Source organism: Trachinotus anak, unplaced genomic scaffold, assembly GCF_046630095.1.
Source record: "Trachinotus anak isolate AG129_WGS33_773 ecotype Australia unplaced genomic scaffold, CSIRO_AGI_Tana_v1 ptg000004l, whole genome shotgun sequence".
Lineage (NCBI taxonomy): Eukaryota > Metazoa > Chordata > Actinopteri > Carangiformes > Carangidae > Trachinotus > Trachinotus anak.
In genome coordinates, this window is record NW_027273855.1 from 10,760,874 (window position 1) to 10,773,782 (window position 12,909).

At 38.9% G+C, this 12,909-nt stretch overlaps 1 protein-coding gene across 1 annotated transcript in view; it reads right to left on the minus strand.

Moving 5' to 3' along the window:
- Positions 1-12,909, minus strand: part of LOC139620366 (kazrin-like) — a 172,912-nt gene that overhangs the window by 133,792 nt on the left and 26,211 nt on the right. The window lies entirely within an intron of this gene.

The following is a 12,909-nucleotide window of genomic DNA, read 5'->3' on the forward strand; positions in this document are numbered from 1 at the left end:
AACTGATTAACTCAGTATAATGACCATGGTTTAGATTTCATAGTTAATTACTGCTGATTCTATTCGTGCCAGTGTCACGTTTGTCTGATAATTGGTATCTAAACCACAATTAAAATCACCAAATGCAGTATTAGCATAATTATTAAGCAAGATTCTTAAATATCAAGTTATATCCTTAGTTACACAAAACAGCTGATATCTTTTTTACACTGTGCTGCATGAAATAAAAAACAGTAATTTTTTTAGCTGAAAGACAGTTTCGTTCTTCACCAAAAATATACTTAAAAAGATTCGATAAGGGATTGGAAAGGATTTTGAAAAAGCAGATCTGCAACTGGATTCATCATACCAGCCAACCAACACAACGTCTTTACAAATAGGGTTTGTGGTATTATATTAACACAACTTTCGCCTTTGCATCCAAGAGACAACAATCAAAAGCCACAAGGTGTCACTAGTCAGGAAAATGTAAATGTGGGCAGGGCACAGTAAACAGGAGGTTGTATGGTTGTTATAACACAGCCAAACAATTCACTCTTCAACACCGGATATCTTGGTTTATGTCCAGCCTCCTACCAACAGTCAACAGTGATTTCCTTAATCCTTTCTTAACTGTGACAAATGCTCTGTTACTGTATGGATGCATTAATCCCCACACCCGCAATCACAGTGGTGGAGGAAGTACTCTGCTCCTTACCTATTTAAAAGTACTAATGCCACACTGTAAAAATACTAACAAATACAAACAAAGGTCCTGCATTGAAAAAATACTTCAGTAAAATTATGTCAGTGTGATCAGGAAAATGTAGTTTAAGTATAAAGAATATTAGTTCTTGTCATGTAACTTATGTTATTATATACAATATCATTACAATATTATTACCCATGCATCAATGTAAAAGCAGGATTTTACTGTGGTAGTTGGTTGAGGTGGAGCTCAATTTGAACTTTGAATTTTGTATAGGAATGCAACTAATGATTATTTTTATTATGGATTCATCTGCTGATGAACTTTCTCCATTAACTGACTGTCTGGTTTGTACAAATTCTGAAAACAGTGAGAAATGCCTTCACAATTACCCAGAGCCCCAAGACACCTTCACAATGTAAACAGCAAATGTAAATGTCTTTGTATTCATTTTTTAATCAATCATAATTGATTGATCGTCTAACTGTTTCAGCTGTACTTAGGTAACTGTTATAGATTACTGCTGGGTCGATAATCTGTCTACTGTGGTGGAGTAGAAGTACAAAATGGCATGATAGGAAAGGACTCAAGTTAAGTACAAGTGCCTCAAATTTATACTTAAGGACAGTACTTGAGTAAGTATACTTAATAAATTTCCACCACTACCAATTCATGGCTGCAGGCTGTTTCTTTTCCTTTTAGTTTTCATAGGTGACCTTCGCACAAAATCAAATCCTAGATCATAGCGAGTATTTCTTCACTGTAATCCCAACATCATCATCTTCCTTTTTGCCTTCCTTAAAGACTGTTTTCAAAGAATTTTACTTTCCCTCTACTGTCAAGGGGAAAATGTATGTTAAATCAATTCAATTTTTATTTGTATAGCCAAATCATGTCCTGTCAAAGACATTCATATCAGTGAGCTCCATGTGTCGTTCTGCGTTGGTTGGCTGGATTTCTTTTTTTCACTGATGAAATGTGCAAGCAGGGCATGACAGCCATATCCACCCATACTGTCCTCAAATAGGCTTTTAGGACAGTAAATACACACAGAGAGGTGTACATAACATACTGTATATTGGTTTTGCCTTCATTCACATTGTATTTTATTTAACCTTTGGACTGATTACTACAACAGGAATATTTATGTTTTTTATACAAACATACATTCTTGATTGTAATACATACTTAGAGATAGAGTATATATGATTTGAAAAACTGCATTGATAAGAATTCAGGAAAACAAATAAATAGACCAATAACTTACTAAAGAAATAGCTAGGACAGTAGAGAGACATGTATATTGATATACAAAGATTGATTTAAGAACTGTGATATAGCAAATTGCACACTTGCTTCAGGATATTGCTATCACAGCTCCGAATGGACGTCTTGCTGCTGGTGCTGGTGCTGCAGACAGATAGCTTACAGCATAGCAGCGCATCCCCATCATACAAACCATCTCATAACTTGTGCCAGATTGTCAGATGGTACACAATATTACCTCCATCCAAAAGTATTCCCCCAGGAGCGACACCCAATCAAACTCACTTGTCTTCTTCCATCCAAATCATGTTACACTAATAATGTTACACACTCAAACAAGCTTACAGGATTACAACCTTCTCTGGAATCTAGAATCTGAGCTAAAAACAAACATGAAAATAATTTTGCAAGATTTTTCAGTATATAAGACACTTATCACATAAAAGCAAAAGCATTTCAGCAAATCACATCCAGCTTTAATGTATTTTAAATGCCCATCTGAAATCATTTCCTTCACATTATTGAGGAATATTCATAAATGCAGATTCAGTGAAGGAAATGTGATGCATTTCGCAATTTGTGACCCCCTGTGAATAGACAGAGCTAATCTGAATAATGGCCAGTTATCCAGGGGAGGCAGCTGGACTGTTGCTATCGATAATGCAAAGGGTGTCCATTTACCAGTTCAAATGTGTTGGTGTGCATTTTGGTTTTTTCCATTCCTAATTACAGATAGCAGCAGTGCTTGTTTAGTTGATGCTAAAAGCCTCAGGGGAAGAGGACACAATTACGTGCTGAGAAAGTGAGAGTCATTTGTTCTAATTTAATATTTATCTATTGGAGGAGGACAAGTTATCAGAGGGAGCAAAATTGAAAGACGCCCAAGCGTGCCCAGACATCGTCAGCTAGAAATACAGAAATACAGCCCATTGTGATGACCCTTGAACAGAAACTGAGGAAATAGTATGGGAGGAAGACATGGGCACTTTCTGTGTGTACATGTGAGAGATTGTGAGAGACAGAGAGACTGGGTGAGAAAGCAAGAACATTACAGCAGTGATCACACACTTTGTTGTCTCAACAGTTAGGTACACTGATATATCCCCACATGGCATTCGTTGTTTTTTTTAGTCTAGTCTGAATCTACAGCCAGAGCCTGTTTCAACTCTGTATATTTCAATTACGTAAAAACAATCGGTTAAGAACTCAAGATGTCTCTTCACTGTAAACCTACAAGAATAAACACTGCACAAGCTCTTCTGTGATGGAATTATTTGGAATGGATTCTGACTCTTAATCCCTCCTACAACGCTCCAATTGGTTCGGTTGATTCTCCAGCCAGGAAAACAGTTGTCAATGAGCACAACACGAGACCTTCTGTATTTGAATAGCTAAAAAAAATGAAGATGTGGATAGCTATTCAGAAGTCTAGAATTAGGCTTAACTTTCCCTGAAGGATATTAAAAAAAACTACAGCACCAGTCAAGTTTAGGCACACTTTCCCATTCATGTGTTGACATTTCATGTGTAGACAGTATTACTGCAGCACGATTTCAATTATTGTGATGGCATAAGTTTTTGTTCGTAAAATATGTAATTGGGCAACAGTTTCTGAGGGATAAAACACTGGGGGGAAAATAGAGCAGGAGGAGGCAAGGATGACATGCATTCTTTACACTACCACAGATGAAGCCAAAGTAAAGAATTGTACACACAGTGGGTGTAATACTGTGGGAAGGTCCTCATACAAACATGTTCTACACATGCCAAAATGTAGACTGTTATTAAACTGCATCAGAGTTGAAGCGGCACAGTGGTGCAGTGGTTAGCACTGTCACCTCACAGCAAGAAGGTTCTGGGTTGTGTCTCCTGTGTCTGCGTGGGTTCCCTCTGGGTACTCTGGCTTCCTCCCACAGTCCAAAGACGTGCACATTAAGTTAATTGATTAATTGAATGATTGAGATTCTAAATTGCCCATAGGCATGAATGTAGGTGGCAATGTGAGCGAAACATTTGGGATAAAGCAAGTACACAACTCAACAAAATATATAAGGTTGGTCTAGCTGACATTTTAACATGGGAAAGTTACACATAATACTTTTAACCAAAGGTCCTGTATTAACCAGTTGATGAATAGGTGTACCATTTCACACCAAGTAGGTAACAAGGTCCTTTAATTTTGTGCCTTGTGCCATTTAACAAACAACTTGATGAACTTGTCTCTTTGAGTGATGTAAAAAGTCTTGAGCTGTGGAACACATCTATGGTTCTTCATGATGTTAAAGTTTAATCCTTTAACACCAGAGCCTCGAAATGTCCGCCTGGTTAAATTACCGCAATGATACCTATATGCCTAAAGCGCAAGGTCTTAGCTTTCAGAAACCGTTGATATTTTCCGATTGCTCAAACCGTGACAGAGTTACGGTAATCCAAAGTGTGCCTGCACAAATGTGTCGTCGATGACACACTCGTTTTTAAAGGGTTAAAGTGATTCCATATCAACCATTGTATTTTCTTACCCTACAAGTCCCCAATTTATTAAACACTGGCTATTTTGGCATGAAACTAGCTTGTAGCTCAGACTGAATGCTCACTGAACTGCAATGCTGAGTATGGTCAAACAAATTGTGTCTGGTTCGCCTCTGGTAATATCAGAAGCTCCTGGTAAAGGTTGTTACTAGACTCCTTCAATAAAATATGTGAATTCATTGTTCTGCCCAAGGTTTCAGAAATCAATTTAAGTACGCTTTTATGCAAATCAAGTCCACTGGCCAGGTACATCCTTTGAAACTGCCTCAATGGAATTTGAAAGGGTTTGACGTGCACAGACAGTGGCACTGAAGACTATAAGCAGAAGAAAACTGTCATCTATTACCTGGGCAGTGCCATGTTCATCCTGAGGGTGTCAGCTTTGTAGCCAGGCTCAGTAGGCCTCATGAAAAAACCAAAACCTAATCTGACGTACTCTGGTATTTAACCATGAGGAGATCTGCCCTGTCTACTTTTACAGTAAGTAATTGCTGCTCAAGATCAAAAACGAGACTGATATCACTCAATGTTAGGCATAACTCTGAACAGGGTTCAAACACATTTTTACCGATGAATTTTCAAAACTTTTCCATAACTTTTCTGTAATATTTTACCCCATTTCCAAGATTTAATTGAAGTAGTTTGACAGGTAGGCTCTTATAGCAATGACAGGGCAGAGTAATGAGGCTCTTAACTCCAATGCAGTAGCCTTATGACAGGCTGTGTAGCAAAATTGTAGGCTAGCAAGGAATTTGGAATGGAATGACTTTAGCCGACAATAGATCATTGGATGTGGAAATGAGCATTGACTGTTGTCCAGCAGCTATACAGATGCCTGCCGTGCTTGTAGAAGCAGTAACATCATCTGCCCTGGCTACAGCAGTTGTGAAATATGTGACATCACTGGCAGTCGGTTGAGTGGTCTTTTGCAGGGTTCCAGACCAACCACAAATGTGCTCAAGAGAAACAGAGATCCGAGCCAGGACACCACTGGGACGAAAGGATCTATAGCCTATAATCTATCACTTGCTTATTTGGCAAATGACAACCCGAACCGAGCGCCGGGCTGAAGCGGTGTTCTCGTGTTGTTATAAAAACTCTCACTCAGCGGTAGAGCTGAAACGATCCGGTGCTTGTGTCATAACACCAGTCCATCTACCCCCTCAGTCACAGCTCGTTAACGGGACTTCACTAATATGTCGTGCAGGTTGAACAGAACAGAGTGAGCACCCAGAGGTCTTAAAACCTGAGTCTGAGGAAACTGATGGACACATTTTAATGGATATATTTTTTTAACCACTGAATTAAAATAGTCACCAACTGCTTGGCAACATTAATTCTTTGCAAACTTTACAGGTGGTTCCTTGGCTGTGTGCATGCTTATTAGCTGTACATTTAGAAAATTCAATATATCATTGTGGTATTTTTGTATCTCAACAGTGATCCCAGTTATATATACGTTCATCGCGTTTTTCAAGACGGTGGTGAAAAAAAATCACTCTGGAGTCCTGCTTTTTGTTGTCTTGATGTTTTTCCCCTTTAGCATGGCTAACCAAAGCCGCTTCCCCCATGTTGCCAAAGTCAAATGTTTTGGTGCAATACCTACATCCAGCTAGGGTCTCCCTCTCCCTTAAGCCTTATATTTATCGTTTCGAAAGCCACACATTATTAAGAACGCACTTGCCTGCAGTAACGTATCTTGCTGGAGCTTCCTAACTTCACTCGCTTGTGAGATTCCGTCCGCCAACTAACAGCGCACTTAGTAAAGTTTTGGGTGATGTAAAACATTTTATGGAAATTTTATTAACATATTTTAAACAATAGGCTAGTGTGTGTAAATACCAGTGTCTATTCAGAACTTTTCCAAAACATTAATTTAATTCCAAACCATTTCCAGAACTTTTCCAGGAATTTAATGACCGTGGGAACCCTGTCTAAAAGAGTTCTCCCCAAGCAAAGTAAAACCAGGGGAAATGGGGAAAATGGAACAGAAGAACTCGGACCACTTGTTTATAAGCACACCATTTACCAATTTGAAGGTAAGAGTTTAGTCCTCAGCTTTTTGCTGTTGCCTTCGGTGTTATTTTTTGTGTCACACTAGGGGTTAGAGGCTCTACAGACAAATTTGCCAAAAGGAGAAGACACTTCTAAATATTTCTGAGAATATGATTATAACAATGCGTCAGGAATGTGTTTTGGCAATCAAGGGCAAAACATATTTCTTGAAGATGTACTGTCTATTTTTGTTTGGATGGATGTAATGTGAGGAATTTTAATTAAGTGGTCACAATGGCAAGAAGTTTTTATTTCTTTGTGAATGAAGACTATAAATCCTGCCAACAGATCATTTTTTAGTACTCATAAGCTTAGCAACTCTGATAGCAGAATACAAGGGGTTCTGTTAAACCATGTGGTTTAATTGGTATTGGTATTCATGCTTTTACATCTAAAAGTACCCCTTTACTTTAGATGTCCAATTCCCTGAAGATAAAAGACTTATTTTCTGTGTGGTCCTGAGTGCCTTCAACACAAGCTCACTAGGTGTTTCAAACAATAGATATTATTGTAGAAAAACTAAATCCACCCAATAATGACAAATAAATTGAAATTAATTTAGGACAATTATAACCCAGAGTCCAAGTGTTGCAGTGGGTATTCTTATCTCAAGGCTTCCACAAGATCCAATAAGCTTTTCCCACAGCTGCACTACACAGATAAATTCTTCAAAACTCTTGAAATGGAGAGGGCTGGCCTCAATTCATGATGGAGTACAACATGTTAATGATTCCAATGATAATACAACCCTTAATTATTTTTTCAATATGAACTCCTGAAAAAAGTGATTATTCAAAAACTAGACACTGCTGAGCTGTGTATTGTTAAGTTTTCTATTTATTGATTCGCTGAAACCTCCTTCATGAGAGAATAATCCAAAGTGACGAGAAGGCTTTGATGACAGCACCAGTGCTTTTCAAATTATAGATTAGGCCAGAGTAAATTGTTCTATCCGTCATCTCCTGCTGGCTCATCTAGCTGTGTCTACTAAAGCGATATATGTTGGCAACGTGACACGACCCAACCCCCCACACACCCCCCACCACATATTTCAAAAACATTTTATCATCTTTGAAATCAGCACAGTCCAAAGCTGGGCTCCCACTCTGTTATATTTTCCACATGAAATGAGCAGCTCTATGCTAAACTCATTCTATTGTGCTTATATGAAAGTGCTGAAACATCTGATGTGAGAGGAAATCTATTTGTCCATGAATCCAACATTAAAGGAGCAACCACAGCAGCAGATCAGGCAAAAGCAAGGAAAGTACAGTTCATCATGAACTTAATGGTTCTCCTCTGTCAAAGGCTGAAATGTGATCACACACCTCTACAATGGTTCCTAACCGACTAATGACCTGTCTGCAGTGCAGCGTCACCACCACTTTTTAAACCTACTAATAAGGCTCATTTGCATGTCACCTTATTGTTTCATGTCATATCAATATACATGTTGGTAAAACATCCATAAAAACAGATACAGAGTGTCTTCCAGGGTAAGCAGACAATGGCCGTCTTGAACCAAAAAGCCTTTGTAGTTGTCAATAGGGACAAAAATCAGCATTAAACCAAGGTTTTAAAAGTTGCTAAATCTAGTTATAAAGTAACTAGGTTAGCAAGACAGACCCCCTGCAACCTTGAACAAAGATGAATTAAGTTTGAAGTTCAGAATTCTGTATGAGGTGAAAGGAATATGTGCATGCTGATGTTCAACACAGCTCAAGGCGGCAAAGCAGGTACTTTAAAATGCTTGATGCTCAACTGCCACAATTTAAGTCACAATTCAAAGAGTCATAACTCCAGGGTGCTGTTGTCTCAATTTCATCTGAGGGGAGGCCCTCAAAGTCAGACTTTGAAAACCCCTGCAATGTCACAATATTATGACCAAGTCTTAATCAAAGGGTTTCCTACCTTCAAAAAGTCTTTATCCACAAAGAGGTATTGCAAAAGGGTGGAGGTTGTCTTATAATAAGCATCATCTAAGGCCCATAAAGTGTACAGTGTGAAACATGACTCCCCCTGTGCAGGAGTAAGAAAAGAGCACAGAGCTATTGCAATGAGCCATCTCACTCATAATGCAGATTTCAGACTCTATGATCACACCTGCACCACACTCTGCACTACCTCCTGCCGTCATTTCTTTGATTTGCTTTCAAAAGTCTTGTAACCTTGAAATGAGTGGCTGTTACCAAGGATACTAAGCTGCATTTGATAGCTAGATATCAAGTCAAATTTAATTTTGGCTGGCAGAAAGACAAGAAAATGGTTGAAACTGTGATTTGTGTGTCACGTCACTTGTTGCAGGTTTCAGAAAAGGAGACAGTGGTGACTCCATAACATATATACATGCATGAGACCGATGCTTTTTAAGTTAGAGTGACTCCTGAGGGTTGTATGTTCACCTCCAATAAACCATGTAGCCACGAGCTCAGCACACATCTGCATCAAAGGCAGCCCAATATAGCTACGAAACCCCATTCCAAAATTGAAGGCAAAGCCTTTGATCTAGGGTGATAGCTGGTTCTGCCAGGTAATAGGAAGGAAACTAACACAAGGAGGAAACAGGGAGCAAAAAGACAGAGCAAGAGGGACTGACATATAAACAAGCTCTGTCACTATCACTTCTGCGCCTATATCTCCTGTTTATACCATCAAAATAATCTTCTAATGGCCTGTTTCCATAGTAACATACTGCCTTACGTGCACATGTACACACAAACGCACACATGAGGCAGCAGCCTGATTTCCACTTAGACTGCATCAATAGATGAGCAAGTTAGATCAGGTGTGTATTTTATCTGATGTGGTTCAGCCATGACAGAGAAACTATTCTCCACATGAAGAAGGAGATCACTTAGCCATTCACCAAACCACCCTGTAATTCTCTTAGTTTGTGATCTTATAAGTAACCCATGACATGGCTGTAGTGTGTTCCTGGTGAGCTGGCACAGAGTAAAGAACCTTCCACAAAATAAATCAAATAAAATCAACCTTTATGCAATGCCAGAGCACACACTTGAGATGAAGCGTTCTTTCTCCAATGACGAGCCAAGACAAAACAAAGCTGATGGCTCTGTAACAGTGCCTGTCAGACAAGGCAGGTTGCCTCGCAACCTAGGCAGGACTTGGCCGGTTATGCAAATATTTCTATTCAACACCCAAAATCATAAGTTATTGAGTTGATTGAATTTCCTCTGAGTGCCATATTATGGGTCATTAGCCACAACAATAAATGACATTGTTAGACAGTCTGAGAGTCCCGAGGTCTAATGGGACATAAGCCCCAGCCCAAAAGGAATTCCATAGATGTGTCTGAGAACTTTTGATGGTCATCTCCATTGATTATCTAGCAACGCTGTGGACAAATAAAATCTGGCTCTTAATTTTTGTTATTATAATCCCCTTTTATCTTTAACAATTTACTGCCTAATATAGGCTTTGCATCTCTTTCCAGTCAATCCCTCAAGGAGTTCACAACCATTCAATGCAGCCAGATTGAGCTGAAGCAACCGTCTCACTCAAAAATCAAACAACTGATTTGAAGAACCAATAAAGCCAATTCTCTGGGGAGGTACTGACAAGTCCAGCATTTTAAGCTACTGCCTAATCTACAATCTGAAAACGTTTTGTTCTGGGTTAAATGTCTTTACTTAGCCATTTTCTCAAATCTGACCTCATGGTTGCATTTCACGTGGAAGGATGCACATTTATCTTCCTCCATCCCAGGAGACCTGAAAGGACAGTTAGTCATTGCTCCAGCTGTTTTCAGAGACCAGCTCGTAGGGCCAGTGGTCACAGAATCTCTGAGGCACTGCATTCTGGATCAATGCAGACTATTAACCATGTTGTGTTGCTATTCCCATAGCTGGTGTATGTGTTTGCTAGAAGCAGACCTTGACCTCTGATGAAAAGGGTTAAAGCTTGTGGAGAGTAGAGCTTGATAGAAGATGGGAACTGTGAGGTGTGTTAAAGGTTTGTGCAATCATCAGCTCTGTCCCATGCTATGTTAGGCAGACTTCCCCAATTAGTAAGCTAGTCATTTTCAGTTTTCACTGCAGAGAGCAAGCCGGAAACATGCCATTATCTTTATTCAACGTACTGGGCCTTTAGATGTCAGGTCAGTAAAATGATTCCTATATGCTGTACGCTGTGGGAAAGTACTTACTGTTTTAATACATCAGGGATGTTAGCACACCAATAAATACCAAAAACATGATTCAAACAGTATACCAATAGCTGAGATTGAAAGGGAATCATTCAGAACACAAAATACTAGTTCTTTACCAACTGCAGAAAAAACAAAAATGTATGAAGGGTAACATTGGATATTTCAGCTAAATTCCAATATACTGTATTGTCCTTGCCTATTCAATGGTCAGGCTCTACTGTATCTGTGTACCTCTACTACAGTATGTGCACCATGTCTAATTGTTCTCTGTTTGTTATCTAACTGTTATCTGTTAAAGACAGCCACTCAGTGTTGGTGCTGAAACTAGTCTGATGGTTAAGTAGTTTCACTCTGATGTAGATTGAGTATATTTGGTCTAACTTTAAACTCATGATAATGGCTGATGTAGGCCTCTCCACTACATAATATTATGCTTTTAAGAAATATTCATAGATGTTAGGTGTCAGCAATAGTTAAAGCTGTGTTCAGTAACAGAAGTAGTGCCCTAATTAATTTCCATGAGACCACTGCATTGCTACAGCAGTTGTCCAAGACACATCTCCAAAATCCAAGTGAAATCATCCAATATTACTTTGGAATGTAAACAAGGTAATTCTAGGGTTTACATGGCAATCACTTTGACAGAAGTTGAAATGATTGGTAACATGATAACTCTCTAGAGTTGCAAAATCCTTCCTCATTATCATTAGTGTTTTGGTGTCTAAGAAGTCTACAAATTCATGAGTCTGCTCAATCTGGCTTTTCTAATTTGTATTTTATCAACACAGCTCCTCAACATCATGCTGTTTTTGATCTCAACACCTTGTAACAACAAATGGGAACATGAAGTGAAAAAATTAGTAAAGGCAAAAAGCCTGTGTAAGCCGGTGACCACTGTTACTTTCTTTGTGCCTCTTTTCTTTGGCATTGTTCATTATGTTTTGTAATATAATATGTTCACTACTGTGAAAACCTCAAAGTTCTATAAAATTCTTTCTGAAAGCATCCAGTGTCTGTCCAAGTATTGACACCAACTGCATAACAAGTGCTATGATGTATTTTAGTTAATTTACTATGCACTCAAATAAAAAATGCTTAGGTGTGACTTCCCACACTGAAGTCACACGTTAGCACAGTTCATGTACAAGTAAACAATACAGTTTCTTTCATTATTTTATTTCCTACTGACTCACGATAATTTCCATACCATTACTGCTTCACTATGACAGAGAGCTCTTTTCTCTGGAGGCAACATTCAGAACTGCATTCCTATAATGAAATGGTTTTCAATTTATTCCTTACAAGATAAGCCATCATTTTCAATCTGCTCAGCATACCAGTCCACCAGCTAGAAGAGTAATATTATGCATCTCACACCGACGATTCAATTTTTGTGTGGCCCAGAAAAAAAAAGAAAAAGAAAAATCAGATTGCAAGTAGCAGATAAAGAGTAGAAGACATCATTTTACATATTCCATCTGGATACTATCCACTGAATGAACGAGACATCTACACATTTCATTAAGTGCAGCGCTCTTGACAGTTTCAGCATTAAGAATGACAAGGGTTTAACCTTGTGTGTATAAGTGCCCTCACTGTGAATAACATTCACCTAGATGAGGCAATTATGACTTTGAGGGAAAAAAAGGAATACGAATAAACTAATTGAAAACATGAAAATGAGACTTATAAACAAATGACCTCAAGTTCACGCTGTCTGCCTTTGATATGAAGGAATCATTTTCAAATTCAAACAAAACACTGATGCTGTGCACTTGGGTCAGCTGATTCTAGTATTTTGAAAATATGGCTTGATGTTTCGATGGCAGAGTAAAATCAAGAAAACTCTCAAGCTCTTTGCAATAGTAGATACAGACAAACCCCCTTTGAAGCAAATTACCCAATTTCCATTCTCATTTGTCACAGTCTTGGATTGAGTTAGGCCACAATAAGACATCACCACAGTAGGCAGAGTATCTGGCAGGCCCTCATTGGAGCAGCGCCTATTAGAAGGCATAGTGGAGTCAGAGAAAGGGGTGAGAGGGCAGATGGGACCGAGGTAATGTATTATGGATGAGTAAAACCCATGCTCTGGAGGGCCAGCTGAGGCCCCAGTCGGAGTGGGACAGACTGACCCAGCCAGACCTATCACACACTCACTCCCTCTACAGCACCTCCTCCCACTCCTCAGAGACTGTGGGCA